Source organism: Solanum stenotomum, chromosome 11, assembly GCF_019186545.1.
Source record: "Solanum stenotomum isolate F172 chromosome 11, ASM1918654v1, whole genome shotgun sequence".
NCBI classification, from domain to species: domain Eukaryota; kingdom Viridiplantae; phylum Streptophyta; class Magnoliopsida; order Solanales; family Solanaceae; genus Solanum; species Solanum stenotomum.
Window position 1 is genome coordinate 54,895,409 of NC_064292.1, and position 23,547 is coordinate 54,918,955.

Here is a 23,547-nt window from a genome sequence, read left to right on the forward strand (position 1 = left end):
AGCCTTTTGTTATGGTACACATTTCAATACAACATGTCGACAAAAGTGCATACTTCTTCGAAAAATTATGTTATATATATATGTCAAATTTTATATTTAAAGGATATATATTTAAAGTTGGACACCCTTGATAAAAGTTATGCCTTTGGTACAGTGGTAATGGATGTCCAATTGAATGATGGAGTTTTGGATTTGAACCTAAATAGAACAATATTTTTTAATTTTATTTTGACATCCACACACTAATATTCTTGGACACCCTTAATAAAATATTTGATTCCGCTACTAGGTGTGAGAGTCATGCGCCTTACAAGGTGTGGCCTCACACGTGGCTTTCTTTTTACATTGATAACCGCATTAAAAAATTTGGGTTATGGTGTGGGATCATGTGCCTTTACCCCTTTGCTCTTTAAAAAAAAATTGCCCTTTATGCTCTGGTCTACAAAATGGACAGCTAAAAGTACAAGCGGATGAAGCTTCAAAGAAAAAGAATATCCCAATTTAGAAGAAACAAAATTTTAGGAGAAGTTAAATGGAATTTAGTGTAATGGGCGGAGACATTTTAGGTGAAGGGTGGTTTGGTGCACACACATCGCTAGAAAATTATGTGGTATATCAAGATTAAATATTACTCTGTTATTACAAGTGTATATTTAATTTTTTACACCCTTAACATAACTAAGAAAAATATTTGCACACCCTTTGCTAAATTTCTAACTCCGTGTTGCTTCCAATTGCACACGCAAGTGTACGTGGTCGCACAAGTAATATAGCGGCTCTTAAAAGAACCGGATTATCGAACCCAAAGGACTTGTCAATTAACCATTTACTAAATTATACTAATTCTAATTATTTATTTAAGGGAGGATTTCAAAAGATGAATATATATTAACGAAACTAAAAATAAAGATAAAATAACTAAAAAAACAATTAACTAAGAAAAGATAGATGTTTACACAATCAATGAATGAATCGATCTAGGATTATAATTTAACTAACAATCATGTTTAGCATCAAATTCATCAACTTATTTGATTATCTAGTTATTGATTCACGGGGTTGATAATATAGTCATGATCTCCCTACCTCTAACCGTCTACCATAATTGACAGCCTAACTACATCATTGAGCGGGGATCGACTGGACCAACTATGGAGCATTACGTTGTCTTTCTGTATTTGAGTCAAGCAAGGTATCTAGGTATATCTCTATCCTAGACACAAATCAATTCAAGTGATATACAAGAAAAGATCATGCTCCTTATATTCCACGTTCTATCCCTCTATTCCTCTCCCGAGTTCAAGAGTAGACAATATATTTATCACTCTGGTGATCAAGCATGGAAATAGTAATCACAAGAATATAAGAACAACTAATATGATAAACAAATCATGTCGAATTAAAATCACTAAACAATCATATTGTAAGTAAATATAATCCAAGAACGAGAAGTTTAACTCCACATAGGCATAGAACAATTACAATGAATCATTCAAATAAAAGATGTAAAATAAATAAAAGAGAAGAAAAGATGAAACCCTAATCAAAAGTTAATTTCTACATTGTATCCTCCCCCTTAATAATTATTCTTATGAACTATTTATAGATGTAGGAAACCCTGAATAAAATAATTAAGTCCAAAACAAATTAGGAACGTAAAACAACAGTAAAAGGATTCCGCGTGAAACAGTGTTGTAGTCGACTTCAATTTGTACTCTTCTCTTCCCTTGCTGCCACGTGGCAGTTATTTCCTTTGCCATTCGCAATTTGCAGCGTTTGAATAATATAGAGAGAAATCGACGTCAATAAAATGACATTGGTTTTGAATTTTGTGGATTAGTCAAGGACTATTGAAATGAAAATAATGGATAGAGGTGGGCATGAGATGGAGAAAGAGGTGTATTGAGGAAGACAATAAAATAAAAAGAAAAACAATTAAAGAAATTAAAAGGGGACCCACGAATTTCATTTACCTCTAAATAAGAAAATTTACATATTTTTAAAGAGTTAATATATTAAGAAAAACTATTTAAAATATTAGTTATATATTGGCCAATAAAAAAAGGCCATGTGTAGGACTTTAGAAAATTCAGCTTTTTTTTCTCTTTGTTCACACACTTTTAGGAGAGTACTCACTCTCTCTGCCATGTCATCCCTTAGGAGGTGTTTAAATCACTTGAAATATATTAAGGGGTATTTAAACGCTCATGTAGTTTAAATGCTAAAGTAAGTTGTGCTACCAAGTTTAGGGGGATTTTATGTGTTTTCTCTTTTTTTGACATATATTATAAATTTCGATTTTTCTGTTAACCATTTTTTTCGAAAGAAGCAAAAACCAAACAGAATAACCAAGACACTAAAATCGAAACAGAAAAATTTGGTTTGGTCGGTTTATTCAAAACCGAATAATGCCCACCCCTGATACGACTACTGGACACACACATATATATTGTTGGACATATTCAAGGAAAAATATATCTATAGTTATTCAGGAGATTAGTTCCCAAACGTGTCTGGCATACTCCATGATGTGCCGCGAAATCGTGGCACATTTGATGCTTAATAACTATGAACTAATACTGGAATTAAGTGAAATTTTGGATTATTTGATGGGTTTGTTAAATGTGTAGGCAGAATCTGGGTTGTATAGAAAAGTAGAAAAAGAAGCAGAACTGATGTTGACCAAGTGAAGTTCACAGCCAACTTCTCGGACCGTTAACTTCATTACGGTCCGTGGTTGAGCTCGTGAAAGTGAGGCAGTGTTGGGCCTTGAGAAGATGAAGAGCATGAATAACCAAGTGAAGACCACGGAGGGTTCTACTGGCCGTAGTCCTCACCACGGACCATGGTACCTGCCGTGAAGCTGAACCAGTGAATGAATCGATCTAGGATTATGGGTCCATTACCATAGAAAGAACTAAATAACTACCAACATGTATCACTCCTTACTCGTTCTTTTTTTAGTTGTTATGCTCTGCTATTTGAGAATTAATTTGATTAATTTTCAAAGCTAAATTAGATTTTATTTAGATGTTTTAAAATAAAAATTTAGATTTTCAAAAACTATACAAAATGTAATCTAAATTGTAACTTTTTACATAACAATACGATGAAAAAATACATTTTAGAATGTTGATCAAAGTTCATATTGTTTGACTTGAAAAAAAACAGTGACAAATAAAAAGTAACAGAAGAAATATTAAAGAGTATGCACTTTTGTCGAAATGTTAAATTGAAATACGTACAATATATGTTGGGTGACCTTTTCTCAATTTCTTTTGGAATTCTTCAACTCCATTCACAATCAAATATAAATGCAGGGAATTAAGGCGTGGGAGCCCATGCACGTCCTTAACTAGGCGTGGCTCCACAATTTGTATACACACAGAGTTATGGCATATTTTAAACAGTCTTTCTTTATATCACACATGTATTAAAATTTGCCTTATATTGAAAGAAGTCAGGTTGAGTTGAGTTGAGCCAGGTAAGCTTTTCAGTTTCTTCCAGATTTCCTGTAACATCCGGCAATTTGAAATAACTATGAAAAAGCTTGAAATTGGAAATAGTCATTTTGGAAAATAATGAAAGGAATTCAAAATCTGGAAATTTGGCTAAGTGTGGAAATCAGTGAGTTTTGGCCAACTTTGAGCAGTCATAACTCCTAGCTCAGGATGAGTTAGGAATAGTTCCAGTCATGGTTGTGAAGCTTGTGGAATGATCTTTCCAACGCCACGAGTTTTCTCGATTTCGAGTTTGTATGAGCGAGTTATGTCCTTTGAAAGTTGGGCAGTTAGCAGGGAATCCGTCCGGAAATTTAAGGGCATTTTGGTCTTTTCACAAATCATTTCTTTTGGGATTATATTGTTGTGTTAGGCTGATATTGGATCATTTTGTCCCATTTTAAGAAAGTGAAAGCTAGGGCTTGAGAAGAAGAAGAGAAGAAGGGGAAGAAGAAGAGAAGAAAGAAGAGATCAACTAGTTTCCGTCAAAGTTCCGTCGTGGATTTTCGTCGGGGGTGATCCCTATCAAGGTATGTGAGTCCTTAGTGTGGGTTGATCCTTTCCCCCACACACCAAACTCATTTTATTATTGAGAAAAAGGATTAGTTGTGTGTTGAAGTTGTTGGTTGTGTTGTTGTCATTGTTGATTGTGTTGTTGGAGTCCCTTGTGATTTGGGACATGTTTCCGGTGGATTTTTGAGTTGTAATCTGTTGTATACAAAGGGTTTTGATGATGCTAAGTGATTGGGGTTGAATCCATTGAGGTTAGAGAGGTTTAGAGTTGTAGAGAAGAGGGAGAAAAGTCAGTTTTTTTCTGGGGAAAGATCTGGCGCGTCGCGCCTGCCAGTGCGCCCCAAAGGGGACTCTGAAGTCCAGCCCTTGGGGCAGCGCGCCACTCAGAGCACCAGCAGGTGCCCTCTGACCTTCAAGGGCTGGTGCTCCGCGCCTTGCAGAGCGCCAAGGACGCCATGTTCCCCCTTTCTTTCCATGCTTTCTCATGCATGTTCCTAGGTGTTATACCTATGTTCCCTAGTTGTTTCCAACACTCCAAAGTATTTCTAAACATCCCAAACTCATCTAAATACGTGTGATCATACACCTTGAATCCATAATTCAATTCAAGGCGAGTTAGTATCAAGTCAAGGTGAAGTTAGAGTCAAGTCAAGCAAGGTTAAGAAGTAAGTTCAAGCAAGTCTTTAAAGCTTTTTAAGAGTCGTTATTGAACGTCATAATGTCGTTTTAAGGTTCAAGTTGCAAGTCAAGCAAAGAGTATAGATTTTCAAGTCGAATAAGAGTCTTGGGTTTCAAGTTAAGTCAAGAGTTTAAAGTTGAGTCCATTTTCTCAAAAGCTATTAGGGAACTAAGTATTCCCAAAGAAGTTTACAAATGTTTTTACATTTAAGTAAGGAAGGAACCATGTTTTCCAAAAAGAGCCTTTGGGCTAAGTTTTGAGTAATTATCTCAATTAAAGAAAGATGTATCTAAAAGCACTTATGAGCCATAGTATTTTGGGAGTAGTATTGAGCACCGAATTGGGGACGCGGGTTCACATTAACTCAACTCTCCATAAGAACCATGCGCCAACATGGGACTTGACGTATCATTCTTTTTAGATGATTACGTAAGATTAAGCTAGCGGATCCACTAAGCAATAGTAAGGTCCTATATCATGGCAAGGTATAAGATGGTCCTTGGGCAACGTGAGGTAAAACGTTGTATCATCACTAGGGCTCGTAGTGGTGGTTGTCGGTTAAAGAACCTCCCACAAAAGTTATATTACTTTTAAATAAGAAAAGTTGAGTTGGTTATTGTTTTATCATTAACGAGCTAAGTTGTTTACATTGTTTTACAAGCTAATTATATATTGCACGTGTCTTATTGATTTATATTTCTGAGTTCAATTGTTCATGAGTCGAACAGAGTCAAGGTAAGTATTCTCTCTTGTACTCCTTTCAAGCATAAATTGAGGTTCAGCTTTCCAGCTAGCATACTCGTACATTCCATATACTGACACCAGTTGGCCTGCATCTTATTATGATGCAGACACAGGTACCCCGGATCAGCATCCTGCACGTCGTTGATCCAGTTGAGCAGTTCAAAGTCAGTGGTGAGCCTCCTTGCTTCCGGAGGACTCAGTTATTTTGTTCTCTTAAGTTTTGTTTTATTAGGATGTTGCGAGGTCTGTCCCAACATCCATCTCAGTATTCTAGAGGCTTCATAGTCAGTCAGTTAGTTTTAAGTCTCTTATCTATGTATATATGTAAATATTCTATTTTGAGACTCAAGTTGCCTTTTTGGCCAAACTTTATCAGTTAAGTTGTTTTGTAACCTTGTATTTGCATTGAGTTATGCTGTTGAGTTAGGTTTCCGTTGAGTTAAGAAAGCTAGGCCAAGGGTTCGCTTGGGGCCAACAATCGTCTCCGGGTGCCGGTCCCGCCCAGGGTGTAGGCTCGAGGCGTGACATTTCCTTCTAGCCTATGTTGCTTAGTTTTCCAGCTCGCATACTCGTACATTCCATGTACTAATGCCAGTTGGCCTGCATCTTATGACGATGCAGAGACAGGTACCCCGGATCAGCATCCTGCACGTCGTTGATCCAGCTGAGCACTCCAGAGTCAGTGGTGAGCCTCTTTGCTTTCCGGAGTACTCGGATATTTTGTTCTCTTAGTTTTGTTCTATTAGGATGTTGTGGGGCCTGTCCCAACATCCATCTCAGTATTGTAGAGGCTTCATAGACAGTCAGTCAGTCAGTTAGTTTTTTTGAGTCTCTCATCTATGTATATATGTAAATATCCTATTTTGAGACTCGAGGGGCCTTTTTGGCCAGATTTGTATCAGTTAAGTTGTCTTATAACTTTGCATTGCATGAAGTTATTCTGTTGAGTTAGGTTTCCGCTGAGTTAAGAAAGTCAGGCCAAGGGTGTAGGCTCGAGGCGTGACAGATTATTGGTATTTGGACCTGAAATATCATACCGATTTTATTGATATCCATTAAAATTCACATTTGGAACAAAATATTATTTCTCAATCGAAATAGACTGAATTTATAAATATAATCTAAATAAAATGGTATAAAACACTACAACAATTTGCCCTCCAACCACAGTTGAAAAATGTGGCCTAAACTATAAATAAATGTTGCCTTTGATCAAAGGCCACACTTTTTTACCTATGGCAACGCTTTTAAGGGGGTGGCCTAAACAAGCGTGACCTTTTCCCTAAGGCAACACTTTTAAGAAGAAAAGGCTACGAATTACAAGAAGCGTTGCCTTTGCATTCACCTATGACAACGCTTCTGTATACCATCTACGGGCACACTTTTGTGCTTTAAAACAACACTTTTGAAGTGTCACATTTCATTCTTTATAGGCAACACTTTAAACTTGTTCCTCGTTTTTCAACATTCAGCCACACTATAAAAATGTTGGTGAAGGTAGTTATGCCTATATCTATGTGGCCACATTTATACAAGCTAAGCCACGACTTTCTAATTAAAAATTAAAATATAATAACAGTATTTTTTAAAAAAAATTATTATTATAATATGTTTCTTGAAACCACTTTTTAAATAAGAAATATAAAGTATCACATTAAATACTAGAGAACCAAAAATATCTTCACAATACAAAAACTTTGAAATATTCTAATATTCAACATCAACAGTTAGTATGCAAATTACTTCAAAGTGTGCTATAGTACTTTTAATAAAATTTAAAACATCCAAACTATTCATGTAGTATCATGAATAATATTAGATCATAATGGATAAAATTGGTCAACCGAATCAACTCAACTTTCGGCCACCATTTCCAATTGCATCGCCATAAGTTTCCTACAGGTTAAAAGTGAAATTGAAACTTGATTAGATAGAAAGTAAGTATACTTAGAAAATGTAAAACTATAATTCAATAATATGTGAAACTGAAATTATGCAAAAATATAATATTAATCTACAATCTCGTTATGATGTGGGAGGCAGTAAATCATAGATATGCAGAAATACATGAAAACAATGCTAAAATGCAGCACACAAATGCAGAAATATGTGGTATTGATTACATAAATGCAGAAATATAAAACAAACTTGAAGAAACATAATGCAGAAGATAAGAACGCTGCATAAATGGAAAAGATTGTACATATCTTAGTATTTAGTACCTAAATATAGTCAAACCGATAATACCTTTCCAAGAGTCGGGCCATGAGTTGATCCAGAGGAACGTGGAAGATTTTGGCCTCTTGTAGCCCGTGCACTACTAGAATCAACCGGAGATGGTTGGTTAGATCCGATAAACCCTTCTGCATCCTCAAGGTTTAGTCCAGGATTATTTTTTACCAACAATTTCATGAGATGTCGCAGTTGTTGCAATTCTTGCACTTCTTCCTTCAATCCTTCCAACTTTCTCAATTCAACCACTTCTTCCTTCAATTCTTTAACTTCTTCCTTAAATGAATTGATTTCATCAGCATGTTTTTGTTTGATTTTGATGATTTCCTCATCTTTTTTTAAAGAAGTTCTTGTCACAGATCTACCATAGCATCGAACTCGACCAGGCTGCTCATTTCCAAACACTGCCTTAAATGAGTCATCTGCTGTTTCCCCCAAGTGTTGACGATTTTGAAGTTCAGCCTATAAATAATACATTAGGAATTGTCTTGATAAAGCAAGATGAGAGCTAAAAGTCAAACACTGCCTTAAATTAAGGTCATGAATCTTGTCATAAGCAGGAAAGAAACAACACATTGAAGTTACTGTACATACATGATTACTTAGTTGAAAAGTCAAGGGCTTTGAAAAGCAATTAATGGTCAAAAGAATTACTTACTATTACAACTTCAGTTTCAGGATCAACTTGTTTTCCATTCTTCGTACGAGTTGCAATAAACATTTCAGCCTTTGATGGTTCCTCATTATTCTCTTTGGTTGCACGCTACAAAAAAAGTAAAAAAATATAAGCAACTAACATGTAATCTAACAAAATATAAAAGATAAAAAAAATATTTATCTACAAAGTGTCTAAAATGATACCAGTGCCATGCGTACTCTTCCAAAATTAACAGGCCCCATTCGATGCCTCCATTTTTGTTTCTTTCTGTTTTGAGAATTTAAAGAACACATGGCCTGTAATTTAAGAAAAAGTAATTAATATATATGGGCTAAAGAATTAAATGCATTATTTGTATCTCACTTTAACAGTTGGAAGCTCCCAATACTCTATCAACTGGCGAAATTGAACTTCTGGTATCCAACTAGGACAATTTTTTAGCCTATCTTCCAGTGTTTTATACTTATCAAAATAATTCTCCTTAACATATCTCTTATGTCGCCTCCAAGCATCACGAAGACCATCCATCACCCATTTTTCTCCTTCTGCTGGAATTATAAACTTGGTCTACACAAATAACATATATGTTACTAGTAAAATAGACATAATGAAACAGATACATAAAAGGTTGAGTATTCTTACATTGACATATTCCCACATGCGTAGTTTAGTATCTTTTGGCACAGCAGGCCAACCAGTATACAACAAGGTGATGAATCTAGAGTTCCTAGCAATTGTTCCTAGAAAATTGCTCAAATCAGACACTCTTTTTCCAGTTGGTCCGACAGCTTGTCCATGATCAAATGTCACCTCCTCTCTTTCTTCAAAATTTCTTGCATGAATAGTCTTACATATTGTGTGTCCTCGAACCTTTTTCTTCTCCAAAGTTCCTAATTTAATGTAATATTAATAAATAAGATAAAACATACTATACAACTATAAAATTTACAATGCGAGTAAACTTATATAACTACCAAAAGAAGATTTAAAACATACCATCTTTTGAACAATTTATGTCCATATCTTTATCTCGAACACACTCATCAACTTCTTCTGGCGCAACACCATCAGCCACTTCGATATTGTTTTCATTAATACATGGAGATGGCATAGATCTAACATCATCTGCTGGCTGAATATAAGGTTCTTCTTCACCCACATGTATCCCATTTTTTTCTAGAAAATGATTAAGACTCATCGCTGGTACAAGTGACTTTTTCTTAGCTTTTTTGTAATTTTGTAGCTCCTCAATATCAAGTTGATTTTCTTCTTCACCTTGTGTTCTTTCAGTCATATGGGAAGTGTTAACTTCTTTCCTTGATAAAAGTTGGGTCACAGATTTATGTATAGGTAGTTTACTCCTCTCTTGCATTTGAATTGACTCCTCAAACTGAATTGATCTCTGCATAGGTTGTCTTTCACTTGCATTTGATGTAACAGACATACAATTCTTCCTTTTATAAGGTGGTGCCTGATCAGAATTTTTTCCTTTCATAACTAGATTCTTGCGTTCATTGTCAAGTTTTTCCTTCTTAATTTGAAATTGTTTGCGCAGCTCAGCACTTGATCGAAATTGATAATCAAAACTTACATTCTTTATTGGACTTGAACCGTTGTTAGAATTCAGAACCTTTTTCTTTAAGGCTGCTCCTTGATTCATTCTTCATATAAAAATAATAGTTAGTATAGCAACTAATAAGAATTTAGTGCAGAAAATATAAAAATGCAGTGTAAAGTTTGCAGAAAATATAGAAATATAGTGCAGAAAATTAAAAGGTAGTGCAGCAATGCAGAAATACAGAAATATAGTGCAGAAATGCAGAAATATAGTGCATAAAATATAAAACAATGCAGAAAATACATACTGCAGTGCAAAGTGTGCAGAAAATGTAAAAATACAGAACAGAAAATAAAGAAACATAGTGCAGAAAATTAAAAGATAGTGCAGCGATGCAGAAATATAGTGCAGAAATTCAGAAATATAGTGCAAAAAATATAAGACGCTGCAGAAAATACAAAATTGCAGTGAAAAGTGTGCAGAAAATGTAAAAATGCAAAGCAGAAAATAAAGAAACATAGTGCAGAAGATTAAAAGATAGTGCAGCAATGCAGAAATGCAGAAATATAGTGCAAAAAAGATAAAAACAATGCAGAAATGCAGAAATATAGTGCAAACAAGACAAAATGTTGTATACCTTCAAAGATTTCTCAGACCAAGAAAAGCAATGTATGATAACTTTATTGGAGAATTAGAAAACAAAGTGACAGCTATAAAACGTAAAAACTTAAAAACTTCGTAAAATGAACCATTTTTAACTCCCAATTCCAAAGACTTAAAGCTAACTATGTAAGGCAGAGTTAAATTGTAGAATAAAAGAAAGAACTTATGATGTATCCTCAATATCGAACTCATCCTCATCCTCAGATTCATGTTCAGGTTCAGGTTCTTCAGCAACAAATTCATGTGGATACACCTTAATAACTGTGGCTGGTATATCACTCCTCACTAAGTCAACTTCACCATTATCTTCAGGTATAGAAGGGCCCATTGAATGGTCATATGGCTCATTTATATAACTTTGGGGGACATCAGATTCGGCTTCATCACTCATACTAAATAAGTCTCTTGGGACTGTTTTCATAACATAATGCTTATCATCATCATATGGATCCTTCACATAAAAACATTGATGAGCTTGAGATGCTAATATAAAAGGCTCTTCCTGAGAGCACCTTCTGTTGAAGTAGACATAAGTAAAGCCATAAATATCCTCTTTAGCCTCATACCATTCACACTTAAATAGGACAACTTTAAAATGGTTATAGTAATCCAACTCAAGGATATCAACTATTTTACCATAATAAGTTAGATTTGCATCAATCGGATTTTTATCCTTAGAGCTTGCAAAACTCGTAGTTAAAGCAACTAATGTAACACCACTATTTTGTGTTTTACGCTTTGCTTCACGTCGCCTTGTATGAAATCTATACCCATTTATAATATACCCTGCATATCTTTTAGCAACTGAATTGGGTCCTCTCGATAACTGTTTTATCAAATCTGACACATCCTCATGCATAACACGAGCTTCAAACCATTGAGAGAAGCTTTGACTATGATTTTTTGCCTTACTCCATTTAGATCCTTTTCCTTGATTACTAACCTCAAGTTCATGCTCTCTACAGAACAAATATTGTTATTTGTTAGCAATCAGATGAGTAAAAATAATTTAAGAAGTATATACAATAAATGATATAATACTAGTGAATCAATTTACCTAATATATTCTAGAACTTCATCACAATTGTTTAGTATTTATCCATGTGCTTGATGTCGTGACTTGTTATCAAGAAAGGTTGGCTCGCCCTTTTTTCCACCTAGTGGACAACCTCTATTAGGAAACAAGTTAGAAGATTGATCGTTTCTTCCATGGGCCATTATTTGATTTCTTTTGCACTTTTCCAAATACATTTTCAACATTCTGTAGGCTATTAAGCAGATCTGTTCCCTGCAATAAATGAGGAGGAGACCTGAATTCTGTCTTTCCATTAAAAGACTTTTTGTCAGATCTCCACGGATGATCCATAGGTAGAAAAACACGATGGCTCATATAACAGATTTTTCGACTATGTTTTAGATAAAACGAGTAAGTGCCATAATTACAACAAGGGCAAGCCAACTTTCCTTTTGTACTCCAACCGGACAACATAGCATATGCATGAAAGTCATTAATTGTCCACAAAAGAGCTGCTCGCATTTGAAAAGTTTGATTTCTTGAAGCATCATATATTTCTACCCCGAATTCCCACAACTCCTTCAACTCTTCTATTAATGGTTGTAGATAAATGTCAATGTCATTTCCAGGTGATCGCGGTCCAGGTATAAGCAAAGAAAGCATAAGGTATTCTGATTTCATGCACATCCATGGAGGTAAATTATACACCATTGACATAACTGGCCATGTGCTGTGAGATATGCTCATGGTTCGAAATGGATTGAATCCATCACTTGCTAAGCCAAGTCTCAAATTACGAGAGTCTTTTGCAAATTCTTGATGCATGTTATCAAATTCTTTCCATGCTTGTCCATCAGCAGGATGCCTTAACTTTCCATCTTTAGAACGTTGCTCGTCATGCCATCTTAATGATTCTGCTGTTTTTGAGCTCATAAATAGCCTTTTGAGTCTAGGAATCAACGGAAAGTGTCTCAAAATTTTAATAGGAACACGATGAGGTTTCTTAGAAGACTCAAGCTCACTATCTACTTCAGGATGTTCAACAAATCGAGAAGCTCCACAAACATGGCAATACTCATCATCTTTATGGTCACCTCTAAATAACATACAATCATTAGGACAAGCATCAATATTTTTATAGTCAAGACCTAAATCCCTTACCACGGCCTTGGCTTTATTGTAAGATTCAGGAATGTTCAACTCAGGAATCGCTTCTTTCAATAACTCCAAGAGAGAAGTAAAAGAAGCATTGCTCCATCCATGGAGACACTTCAACAAGTATAAACGAATTGTGAATGATAATTTAGAGAAACCTTTACAACCTGGATATAGTTCTTGGCTTGCCTCATCAACTAAATTATAAAATTTTTGGGCGTCTTCATTTGGGCCTTCATAAGCTCCTTCATCTTGTGCAATATCTCTAAAGGTATCATTCAACAATCCATCAATATCATCATATGAGTGAGCTTCATCCATGTTAGTATCAACATTTTTCGGTATTTCCCATTCCCCATGATTGATCCATCTTGTATAGCCTTGAACAAAGCCATAGCATATTAAATGATCATATATAACGTTCCTTCGATACCAATGGATATTACAACACTTTGAACATGGGCATTGAATTTGTTCTCCTTGAGGATCTCCAACAGAGTAAGCAAAGTCCAAAAAAGATTGAACACCATCAATATACTCTTTACTATACCTTGGATAATCCATCCAACACTTAGATAAATTATTTGAGATCCTAATTATTAAAAGCTGATGTAAAATCTCCAAGATATACATTAATTTATGCATTAACAATATAAATAGATCCTAAAATTGAAACTGATTCTTCAACATTATATATAGTATAAAAATAGAACAATAAGAAAATAGAGAGGATAAGAAGTTCTTACCCAGCCATGACAATTACGTTAAGTCAAAATTCAAGTTCAAGTCCACTAAATCTTCTCACGTGTAGGATAATTTTCTAGGAGAAAAAATAAATTGAAATTAGTATTATTCAAAATCAATATGCTACCAAGCTCACATGATAAATATGCTACCAAACTCACAGAGAAAATCCTAACAAAATCACAAAAAATTGTTAACATTGCACCATATGCTACTAAGCTCACAGAAAACTATTTTTTATAAGTAGCAAGCTCACCACCAAAGACAAATAATCTTTACTGCTAAAGCAAAAACTAAAAAAATCTAAACATCAAGATATATATAATATCAAGTACAAACCTGTAGAAAATACTTACAAAAATTAACATTGAGGAAAAATACAAGAACTCCCAAGTAGTAAAGCAGATCGAGAAATCACAATGAAAAAACAGAAACTCTAAAACCCAGTTGACAAACTAACATAATATTAGTTGTAACCCAAAAGAAATCCCTAAAAAATTAAAACCCGTAGCACAAATTCTGTTCACACTAATACCCGAAGCACAAATTTTGTTCACACTAACAAAAGCTCACAAATTAAAACAATATGATGAAGGATATTTAAGATTACCGAGTGTAATAATGAAACCCGTAAGTAGGCGTTGATTTATGATGAAATCTCAAAGTTTTTCAAAACCCTACCTCGAAGATGAACGCTTGTGGAAGATTCAACAGATTTGCCTCACTATAGTTTTGAAGAAAGTAACAAACTCTTTTCTAATCGATGAATGGCAAAAACAATTCCCAGATTTGATTCAGAAATTTTTTAGGGATGAGAGTGACACTTCACTCTCTAAATGATGAATGACAAAGAGGACCGCACTAATTTTTCTTAAAACCCAAATATATGGAGGGAATGATAAATTTAGCTAAAAATTTAAGTGAATATTTAAGGCACAATTATAAAGTGTTGTCAATATAATTAAAAATTAATAACACTTAAAAAGCGTAGCAAAATATATAATAAAGTGTTGCCAATTATTTTATGATTGGGCAACACTTAAAAGTGTAACCCATATTGTCTAAGGGCACGTTTTTTAGGCATGGTCTATTATTTTGTAGCCAAAAGGTTTGATCAAAAGTAAAGCCTCAAAAGTGTGCCCTTAAATATTTTTTGCAACGTTTTTGAAGTGTGGTCTAAAATAAGTGTTGCCATAGGCCAAATTTGTTGTAGTGAAAGATACAAAAAGCTTGAGATGTATATAGAAATACAATGAACAGATGTATATAAAAATACAATAATTTCTGTGTATGAAAATACAATAACTGCTGTGGGAGTTTCTCTAACCGACAACAATCATATAAGAGCTATAGTGATGGTACAGCGATCGACCTCACGCTACCAGAGCATTCTATACCCGGCCAAAGGTATAAGACCTGAACTGCCTAATGGATCAACTAGTCTAATCTGAAAAGGATTCAACTAAAAAGTATGATCCTTTTCTACCCATGGTGGCTAACATGGTTCTATGGGGGCTGTGGGTTCTTTGAACGCTCCCCCAATTCGGTGCTCAATACTACTCCCAAAATGTACTGGCTCTTATGTTTTTAAAACATATGTCTTCCTACTGATTGAGATAATTACTCAAAAACTAGCCCGAAGGCTCTTTGGAAATCTCAGTTTCCAACCTTGTTTAAATGTAAAAACATTTCTTTAAAACTTCTTTGGGAATACATAGTTCCCTAATAACTTTGAGAAATGAACTCAACTTTAAACTCTTTACTCAACTTGAACTCTTGACTTAACTTGAAACTCTATACTCTTTGTTTGACTTGCAACTTGAGCCTTAGAATGAAGTTAAAGCGTTCAATAAAGACTCTTGAACAACTTTGAAGACTTGCTTGGACTTACTTCTTAACTTGCTTGACTTGACTCTAACTTCACCTTAACTTCGATCCTAACTTACCTTGAATTGAATTATGGATTCAAGGTATGTGATCACATGTTTATGGATGAATTCGGGATGTCTAAATGTACCTTAGAGTGTTGAAAACAACTAGGAAACATAGGTATAATACCTAGGAACATGCATGAGAAAGTGTAAAAAGAATGGGGGAACTTGGAGTCCTTGGCGCTCTGCAAGGCGCGGAGCGCCAGACCTTGAAGCTCAGAAGGCACCTGCTGGCGCTCTGAGAGGCGCGCCGCCCCAAGGGCTGGACTTCAGAGTCCCCTTTGGGGGGCGCTGGCAGGCGCGACGTGCCAACCTTTTGCCCAGAAACTCCAACTTTTCTCTCTTGTTTTGCCAACTCTAAATCACCCTTACTTCAATGGATTCAACCCCAAACACTAAGGATCATAAAATCCCTCAACATACATGAGATTCAACTCAAACACACAACCAAATCATATCCCACAACCAACAATAACTTCAACAACACAACCCAACAACTTCAACAACCTATCCAATCTTTTCTCAATAATAATGAGTTTGGTGTGTGGGGGAAAGGATCAACCCACACTAAGAACTCACATACCTTGATAGGGATCACCCCCGACTAAAATCCACGATGATCTTGATGAATCTTTGCTTGATCTTCCCTTTCTCCTCTTCTTCTCTTCACTCAAGCCCTAGCTTTCTCTCTTTAAAATGGGATAAAAATGATCCAAAATCAGCCTAACACACAATATAACCCCAAAAGAAAAACTAGGGAAAAGACCAAAATGCCCTTAAAATTTCCGGACGGATCCCCTGCCAACTGCTCAACTTTCAAAGGGCATAACTCGCTCATACGAACTCAGAATTAAACAAACTCAGCGACGTTGGAAAGATCATTCCACGAGCTTCGCAAACATAACTGGAACTACTCCTAACTCATCCTGAGCTAGGAGTTATGACTTTTCAAAGTTGGCCAAAAACTCACTTTTTCCCATACTTGGCCAAATTTCCAGAATTTTAATTCTTTCCAAAAATGACTATTTTCGATTTTTAAGCCTCTTCATAGTTATTTCAAATTGCCGGATGTTACATAATCATTAGGTGATTTAGTTCTTTTTGTAAATATCTTGATTAAAAATATTTACTCAAGTAGAAATATTAATAAAATAATTGAGATGATAACACTACTATCATAAAATTTGAAAAAGAAAAGAAAAAAGTTATAAAAAAACTTTACCGTACAAAAACTTTGGATAATCGAGATTATAACATCATGTTTCTTATATCTACTATAAAATTACTATTAGCATATTGCAAATAACATTTAAGTAGCTTTTGCATTAGAGGCACATATTGATAAGATCAACTCCAATGTATTATATTATACATTACTCCTTCAGATATCAAGTCATGTATATGTTAATAAGAAACGTATATCTAAAATAAGAAACAAACAATACGTACACTTCTATTACTACTACGTCTTTTTTTTCGTTGTTCTAAACTCAATGCTCTGAATTACTTAATAATCCGCCTTCTGGATTAACTCCAATTCATAAGTTGCTTCTATTATGTATATGAATGGAAATTATGCTTCATCGGTAGAATATTTGAGCTCTACACTTGCAAAATTTAGAAGATGGGGTCTACTCCAATTGAATTGAATTATTGCTATGGGGTCCACAATAATATGAACACAATGGACAACTCAAAATATAAGTGGATGAAGCTGCAAAGGAAGACTATACCTTGGAAAATATCTCCGTTGAATTAAATTATTGCAAGTTAATTCTACTCGGTATCCTTCACCTGCATAGGAGCATGACTTAATTGCATTGAAATTAAAGTCTCACATTGAGAGTAAAACACTTTCTAACCGATGTAATAAGATAGTTATCTTGGTACAAATATGAAAATGGCCACTAAGTACAATGGGACCAGGTACTCAACACAATTATAATGAGACAGAAAGTAACTGTTGAAAGTAAAGATGACACACGTACTTTACGTGGAAACCTCTTTGCTCAAGGGAGTAAAACCACGACTTGTCTCACAGGATTTTCAAATTGTTTTTACTAAACTTCACAAGCCAAAGTAAAACTCAGTTTACAACACACACGAAAACCTTCTAATCTCTATTTGAGTAATACACTATCACTCAATGAGCCAAAGCAATGCCTGCATTGTCCACTATACTAGCTCAACTGATTAATATAGACTTTTGACGTAAGACATTAAGTTGCCCTCAACTAAGTTCTTACAATGATTCACCCAAGGTTGAAACTTTTCTGTCACTGTCAAAACGATTCCTACAATATAAGCACAAATACAAGCAGTCAAAGTAACAGCTGGTTCAGGAAGCAATAATGCAATCTATTAGGTCCCTATTGTTTGAAGCTTGAATATCTCTCCTTAATTTGAATGAATGAGTAATTTGTTGTTTGTTAACTTGAATATATCAACATCAAGAGTCAATACATATTGGACAAACAACCTCGTCCTTTTTGATTGGTGTAGTACTCTGACGGCTTCACCAACTTCTGACGCGGGCAGCTTTCCAGCTGTACAACATGTGATCCTGGACGAGCATACTCTGCAGAGGACCAAGTCCCTGCACTTGTGAGTAAATCATCAAAACTTCTGGGAGCATTAAGACTTATCATTTCTCCATTTTATGATGATGACAAACAACCTGCAAGTTGCCTCACATGAGTGTTAAACATTCATTCAAAAATTACATTAATTCCCCCTATCACTGTTCTTCCCCCTTAGTTCAGTTCCCTTCTAATTTCACACAATAGTTCACCTTAATTCCCCCTTTTGACATCATTGAAAAGGAATGTTAGTAAACATATGCGAGTTATATGCAAAGCATTGAAGAATTCAGGGCCACGGGCCACACAGAACATGTACAGGTAAGCATAAAAGAGAATATCAAAGCATACTTAACAATGCACAATACGAAATAACATTAGATCACAAAAGCTGACCACAGGGGCCAGCCAAGACAATACACAAAGCCACTAGAGTTTTTGACACAGATGAGGAGGACAATAAGACAGGACTCATTTAGGACGGAGGGGGAGGGGGAGGGGGAATAAGAGTTCACATCAGCAAAGACATTCGCTCATTTGCATCAACATGAGCTTGAATGATTTGCTTGTTGAGAGCTTTGACTCCCTCACCAAGTGAGGCATTTGTCTTCAGTAGCTGTTTGTTCTAAGCTCTCAACGACTCGACCTCTTTTTCATCCATGACACTGGTACCAGGTCTCTTGGAGATAGCCTTCTGCAAGAGCTTTAAGTTGGGCAATTTCAACCTCCTTATCATTCAGAATCACTACAAGGTCGGTCAGCTCTCTTTTGAGATAAAGAACCCTTGCATAATACGGAAATTTGGTCAACAATTTCTTGAATATAGTCCGATTCAATCCTACAAAAAATAAGAATATTGATATATACAGGTTAAAAAAAAGTCAAGAATAAGAAGTATATTACACAATTAAGTCCATAATTATGATAAAAAGGACTATGCATGTAAATCAAACTCCAAAAGAATCAATCAAAATATTATCTTCCTAACAATGTCATCGAGTAATAAAATTGATAGGAACCGTCCCTTCTAACTTATAGAAATATATATAATCAACCATCATTCTTTTTTAGAAAATAGGAAAAAATTATTTAAGATTCTTTTTGACTTATTTTTTATATACAGAATATATGTGTATGCAGTCTTCATAAATTATTCCTTCAATTTCAATTCATGTGTTTTTAACTTACCGGTTGCGGATATTATATCCTACTAGATTTGCAGCAGCAGTTAGGGCATTCTTCCATCCTTGCACCTTATGCATCCCCTCAACATCATCCTTATACCTCCATTCGTGGTTGGCAAATGCTTCTGCAAAGCTCCCACTTTGATTTCGAACATGTGATGGATCCACATCATAAAAGATCGGTATTACTATTTGTCCTTTTACTTCCTTGCATTCAGCCATGATCTTCACTAATTCATTCAAGCACCACCTTGACGTAGCATACTTCTTTGAGAAAACGATTACGGCTACTTGAGATTCTTCTATCGCTTTCATGAGTTCTTCTGAGATGGAATCAACATCCTCTAGCCTTTTATCATCTAAAAAGGTGAATATTCCCCTGTTTTCCAAGTGACTCATAAAATTTCTCCGGGTATCTTCGCCTCTGAAACTTAGAAAGACATCGTACTTCCATCGAGGACAGTATTGTGAATCACTCGCAAAAGAAGATGCCATAGATTCAATTAATTGTCTGAAAAGAAAAACTAAAGTGTATGGATCGGATGAGATCAATTGAAAGATGAACAAATTAGTTATATAGAGGAAAGAAGAAATAAACATTCCAGTCAACTAATAATATTAATAGGAAATTTCTTTATGTCTACTTAGTTAACGCATTAATTATTCTGACAAGTTTTAGCCATACATATTATTTTTCTACTATTTGAATTTCTATTGCTTCTCTGTAGATCATTTATGGTTATGGACCCACTATTCATCTGCACAAAGAAAAATTGGACCATATTACTATTAACTCTGATCATTTAAAAGGTGATTATTCTCCTCTTGTTAAAAGTTCGTACAAGAAATTCGTAATTATTTTACTAGTATCTTCACCTCCGATTAGTCAACTAGTACATTTACATTGAATATTACTCATCCATAGTAAGTAGTAACTTCACGACTTCCACACATTTATATTTGATTGTGACAAGTGCTAACAATTGTGCATGAAGTTGACGAATTCCAACAAAATTTGGGAAAAGGTCACCCAACTTGCAAAAGGACAATAAAAACTAAAAAACGCCAAAGGGGCTAAGGGCATCTCCAACTCAAACACCAAATTTTACATTAAATTTGGTGTCAGCACTATTTTTGATGTAATCATTCCAACCTATTTCACCAAATTTTACACCAAAAAGAAATATTTTTTTCTCTCTCTTCATTATTATATTATTATTTCTTATTTCATTTATAATTTCTTTTTTCATAAAAGGGAAAATGCATAAGTACCCCCCAGCCTATACCCGAAATCCCAGAGACACACCTAACCTTTACTAAGGTCCTATTACCCCCCCGAACTTATTTTATATGTAATATTCTACCCCTTTTTGGCCTACGTGGCCCTATCTTTGTGGGCCCAGTGCATGTTGACATTTTTTTCAAGATAGTGCCACGTAGGCAGAAAAGGGTTAGAATATTATAGATAAATTAAGTTCGGGGGGGGGGGGGGATAGGACCTTAGTAAAGGTTAGGTGTGTCTCTGGGATTTCGGGCATAGGCTGGGGGGGTACTTATGCATTTTCCCTTCATAAAACAAACTCTTTCTAAAACATTCACCATATATAATTCATATTATTTCCTTTTATAATCATTTAATATAAAATTATTTTGTACCATAATTTTTTAAATTATATACATTGCTAGCAAATATTATACATTATACATAATAATGGATAATACAAATAAAAGTGAAATCATTAATGAAATACGATTAAATAAACATTACATAATTGAAAAAAATATTTTAAATTCTACATAAATATTCAACTTTCAAGATCACTACGGTGCTCCCATAAATGCTCTATTAATGCATTACGTAGTTCAAAATGAGCTTCTTTGTCCTTTATTTTTTTTATATCAAGCTAGAAATTGTTGAAATTGATAATTTTCATCTATTGCCATTTCTTCGGTCGGAGTTGGACCTTCCGACACATCTTGAATTGGTGCATTAAGATCACGCTCATCCTCAATTATCATGTTGTGCATTATAATACATGAAGTTTGTTGACACCCAATTTTGACCCTTTCCGATAGAAATTATTTTTCGAGCTTCTTAGATTGCAAATGATCTAGAATAATTAGTTTATAAATATTTTTCAGAGTCTTGAAGTGATTTTAATCATTTTTATAATATAAATAACACAGTTCTCATATACTTATTCATTTATTTTATAAATATTTGAAAATCATATCAAAAATTTTATTTCTTTTTAGCTAAGTATTTTATTAATTTAGTTTAGTTATATCATAATTACGATTTTGAATTGATTAGTTCGTATTTAAATCGATTATGTTATAATTAAGTCAATTATTTTATTTCGTTAAGATTAAGAAAACTCATTAATTAATTTCTATTAATTCATCTTGTTAGTTTTAGCCGAATTACCAACTAAACTCATTCGGCTAAATATTAATTCAATTTGGCTACATCTTTATTCTCCAATTGGCTATGATTTAGATTCATGTGGCCAAAGCTTAAATTTAAATTCTAAGCCTTTAATTTTATCCTTGACCCATTTCAAGACCAAGTCTTTGGGCTTTATTTATCTAAATGTTGTTTTCTTTATGCTAATATAGTTCTTTTTGTTTGTTGTAAAATCTACCCGAGTTCGCCATGAACTCACTCCTTTCCCTTGCATTTCGAGAGAGTCATAAAGGCTCAAATTCCTTTATCGAGTCAACCAGCTATAAAAAATCGACTAACAGGTCTCGAAGTTGGAAGAATGCGGAAGTGGAGGAGAATTGAAAAGATTGGGTCAAAGGCCCACTCTTTATATGAAAAGGATTGTATTTTGTTATTATTGGGCCTAAGCCTATTTAGTCATTATGTTTATTACTTTGTTAGAGTTTAGGACAGGTGAAAAATTGGGCCTAAGGCCCAAAGAAAAATATTTCTTTTAAGTTAGTATAGGACAGGTGCATGTAACTCAAATGAGCCGAAGGCATAAAAATGAAAATGGGCCCAAATACTGGCCCAGGCGGACAGAAAAATCAGATTTGGGCCCAAGTCTCTCTCCCTCTTTACTTTTATCGTGTTTATTTACTTATCAATATTTACCACTAATCCTAAAGTCAAAAAATTCAAATCCCCGAAAGACATCCATTTTGAGTTAATCACTTGACTAAGTTATTTGTCTTTACTTGACTTAAAAAATAAATAAGTAAATAAATAATTTTACAAAAATACTTCACTTAGATAATATTTCAACATTTTCTTTTTCTCCCTTAAAATGGTCCTAACTAATAAAATAGTTCAATTTTGCAAATCAAGTCAAGTTAAAATTATTTTAGCCAAATAATTAATTGTCAGATAACTGTGTATTAGCGGGCATCTCGGGTGCTTTCAAACCCTTTTCGAAATGCTAATATGAACCTCGAACCCCCTTAATTATTTTTCATTAGATTTTCTGTTTTTAATCTTTTGAAAAATCGGTTTTCTTAATTTTCCTTCAAAAATTAAGTGGCGACTCTTAAACCAGTCCAAAAAAATATTTTTAAATAAAACAAAGCTAATATATAATGTAGCAGTTCTTTTCTCCAAAAATGTGACAGTCCTGCGATATTTGCAAAACGAGATTGCAAAACTATGTATTTTATATTTCAATTTTGATGTATGTCATTTTTTTTTATTTTTTATTTTTAAGTACATTGTATTATTTGTTTAAAAAATTATATGGTTACATTTTTAATTTTTGTGAAGGTTAATTGTAGTTATATCCAATATAATTTATAGTAGAATTAACATAAATTTAATTTTAAAAAAAAGTCATATATAGAAAAAATAATTTATAAAAAAACTAATTTTTATATCTAAAATTAATATTATAAAAATATTACATAAAAAATAATTAAATATACAAGAGATTTAATTAAAACATACAATTTATATAATGTTTAATTAAAAGTTTGTATAATGAAATAATATTAAAATATGTGATGAATAGTGTTACACTAAATTTGGTGTAACACCATTCACACACCAAATTTGGTGTAAAAATTGGTGTGGGTTGGAGCTCAAAACACCAAATTTAGGATTTGGGGTGTGTTTAGTAGAGTAAATATACACAAAGGAAAAATCCTTTTGGCCTGAAAATTTGACCAGAATTTGGCCAGAATGGTAAAATAACATATTTCACACTATGTTATTTTACATTTTTGAACATTTTTACCCTTTTAACTTTAATACCTTTTAATTATAAAAAAAAGATCAGTTTATTTAAAATAAAAAGGATATTATAGACTTTTAAAATTTCTGGCCAAATTTTCTGGCCATTTAGCATTACCATTTTTTAATTTACTCCCTTTATTCCTATTTACTTGTCATAATTTTTTGTTTAGAGTCAAACCATA

The 23,547-nt window shown here is 34.0% G+C and overlaps 1 protein-coding gene and 1 long non-coding RNA gene across 2 annotated transcripts in view; both read right to left on the bottom strand.

Annotated features, from left to right (window-relative positions):
• Window positions 1-23,547, bottom strand: part of LOC125843865 (TMV resistance protein N-like) — a 367,653-nt gene that overhangs the window by 125,814 nt on the left and 218,292 nt on the right. The gene's annotated exons all lie outside the window — the stretch shown is intronic.
• LOC125843941 (uncharacterized) lies at window positions 8,328-8,766 on the bottom strand. The gene is made up of 3 exons (XR_007444095.1): window positions 8,690-8,766; window positions 8,530-8,593; window positions 8,328-8,431 (listed from the first exon to the last, which is right to left on the bottom strand). It is a non-coding gene; the product is annotated as an uncharacterized LOC125843941 (long non-coding RNA).